Source organism: Cynocephalus volans, chromosome 9, assembly GCF_027409185.1.
Source record: "Cynocephalus volans isolate mCynVol1 chromosome 9, mCynVol1.pri, whole genome shotgun sequence".
In the NCBI taxonomy this organism is placed as follows: Eukaryota; Metazoa; Chordata; class Mammalia; order Dermoptera; family Cynocephalidae; genus Cynocephalus; species Cynocephalus volans.
The window spans coordinates 61,429,993-61,433,079 of record NC_084468.1 but is presented as its reverse complement, the minus strand read 5'-3'; the positions used below and the strand labels follow the sequence as shown (position 1 = coordinate 61,433,079).

Here is a 3,087-nt window from a genome sequence, read left to right as displayed (position 1 = left end):
ACATTCAACTGTTTTAATAATTAAAAAAATACTATCTCTTTTTCTAATCCTGTTATCAATTTCCATAGGAATTAAATAAATTACCAGATACATTATATAAATGGCACAAACAATTTGAGTATAAACACAACAAATTTTGGTAAGCACACAAAGCAACTAAGGAGAGCAGAAAAGTATAAGCACACTAGAGATTTACCCTCTAACCATCAGCCATAAAATCAGAGCATCCTAGATCATTAAGTTATCACATGGAAGAGAGCTACACTGGGAAATCACAAATTTTACATAAGCAAAAAATACATTTATGTGTCCCAAGCAGATAAGAGTTTAGAGTTCCATGCAAATTCACTATACCTTGTTTGTCCTTTATGCTATACCAATTCTGCAAACCTTTTTACTTCTGGCATATACTAGATTTCCTCTTTACACCTGCAGCTAGTTATGCCATTATTCAATGTTCCACCTAATGAGAGCTAAGTGAATATTTATAGGAAGCTTCTGGGAAAACATTTACTTTTTTTTTTTTTTTTAATAAAAAGGGCATACAAAGCTGGTTCTGTATTTTACCAACTTAAATGTAAACATGGTGAATGGAGCTGCAACAGTCACTTATGACTGTAGGTGACAACACAAGAACAAAAGGCCAGCAAGCTGAGGATGAAAAGATCAAAAACAAGAGTCTGGGTCCACTGAACAGCTCTACAAATATTAGTAAGCGATTATCTACCTCTTTATTTCTTGTTATCTGGGGGAACTAAATATTTTTAAAAGACTATTTGATAAAATCGAAGTCAATCAGATACAAGATTGCAAACCAGTCCTATTCAACATTTGATTGTTTTTTAATAATACATGATAAGATTGTATCAGGATGTAAATCATCTATATCCCTAAGCATTGTGTTTTCATAGTAAGACTTTCTTGATGAGCTGAGCAGTGTGTTGCATTATATTCCGGTGAAAACTCCTTATAGTTTTTCAAGCCAGAAACAACTAGTTGCCTACTGTCTACTCAGAGTAATGCTGTTCCAAGCAATTCTTCTGAATGACTTTTGAAATATATTTTTTGTAATCTGTTCTCCATTTTTAGTACTATTGAAGCTGATAACATAATTTCAAGGCATGTTGATATAGCATAGAAAATTCCAGGATTTTTTTCCTCACAGATTTGACAAGCTTTACTGTCCTTAATTGTATTTCTTGTGACAGCAATCTTTTTGTACATGATAATTTTTCATTTCTCTGCATCAAGGAATAATTTTCAAGTATATTTCAAGCAGGAAATAGAGATTCACATTTAAGAAAAGTGTGACAGAAATTTAATGCAAATAACTAAGATGACAATTGGTTCGTATTACGCAGGCAATGACAACTATGTCACAACGATCTCTGCCGAGCGTCTGTAAATTTCTCTTTGACATCAAACAAGGAATACATATTTATATCAGAAATGCAGACGTGAAAAAGAAAAATATGCCCTAAATTTAAGACAACACAATTATGTTAAGAGTTTTCAGCAGGGTAATTAAATGAACAAAAGGAATGTCATGATGCTAGATTCATCTTAGCTCTCTTGTTTAATTTTCATTAGACCATGATACTTCAAGCCTTCAATATTATAATTACTGTTGTAAAGTTAAATATGAATATTTAAATATAAGATATTGGTCATATTATCAGAATTTTAGAATCTAATTATCTACGCAGGTGAGAAGAATATTGTTTTTATAACACATGCTCTCAAAATGGGACTTGGGAGCAGCTCAAGAATATAATGTAATCCCCATAATCCAGAAAAGATTATAAACAAGATTAGGAAAAAATATAAGAAATAATTAAAATATTTATACTTGATTTCAAAATAAGATTACTAGTTTCCCATTAATTGATAAATAGAAGTACTTAAGCTATCTATGGTGAAGATTAATTTTTTTGTTTAATTTTTAATGACTCAAAATCAATACTTTGTAAAATACAATACAAAATTTTTTTAGAAAACAATGATCATATACTTGTATGTCACAGCAGTGTCAAATTTCACTTTTGTTTTTCGTTTTTTTGTTGTTTTTTGTTTGTTTGGTTGGTTGGTTTTTGGCAGCTGGCTGGTGCAGGGATCTGAACCCTTGACCTTGGTGCTACAACAGGGTGCGCTAACCAACTAAGCTAACAGGACAGCCTCCAACATTTCTTATGTGAACTCAAATTTTAGGTTCCTCCTTGGAGTAAACCAGGCTCTTCACTGTTTCCCCAAGTTGCAAAATTTCTCTCTCCATCTCTTCCCCCTATATTCCCCAATTAAGTCTTGACTGCCACAATCAGACAGACAGAAAATGCTAGGACTTTTTTCTTACATCTGTAGTGGAAACCTTAGCAGCAAACAGCAACTGCTCCAGGTCTGTCAAATAGATGCACGCAATGTCAAATTTCTGTAAAACTTTCTAAGTACTTACATTCAATTTCTATGTTTATCTTATCATGGACTGGTAAGACTGATACCATAGACTACATAAACTTTGATTACTATTTTGGTTACTGTCAGTGACCAAAAATCATTGATGATTCTCATGGTATTTTTTTATCATTATTGCCAGACGTGTGTTCTATATTTCTTGAAAATAGAAACATACAATAAGCAGTGATACTTTCTACAGTGCTGCGGACTGATTGAATGTTGAATAAAATGTTGAAGCCCAGTCCTCAATGTGATGGTATTTGGAGTTGGGGCCTTTAAGAGATAATTAAGCCATGAGGATAGAGACCTCATAAATGGGATTAGTATCCTTTTGAGAAAAAATAAGAGAAATATCCCTCTCTCCACCATGTGAGGATACTGCAGGAAGACATCCTTGGGCAAACCAGGAAGAGAGCCCTCACCAAGAACCCAACCATGTGGGCACCCTGATCCTGCACTTCCAGCCTCCAGAACTGTGAGAAACGAATGTTTGTTGTTTAAGCTACTGGTTAATAGTATTTTTATAATAGCAGCCTGAACCGACTAGGAAACATGAGAAGCTGTGAGGAGAACTCTGTGGTTACTTTGTTTCAAGAAAGCAATACAAATGACACCTCAGCTAATCACCTCTGAAAC

At 33.7% G+C, this 3,087-nt stretch overlaps 1 non-coding gene across 1 annotated transcript; it reads right to left on the bottom strand.

The window, feature by feature from the left end:
* Positions 1–2,279: 2,279 nt before the first annotated feature.
* On the bottom strand, positions 2,280–2,411 carry LOC134386704 (small nucleolar RNA SNORA31). The gene has a single exon (XR_010024530.1). It is a non-coding gene; the product is annotated as a small nucleolar RNA SNORA31 (small nucleolar RNA).
* Positions 2,412–3,087: the final 676 nt, after the last annotated feature.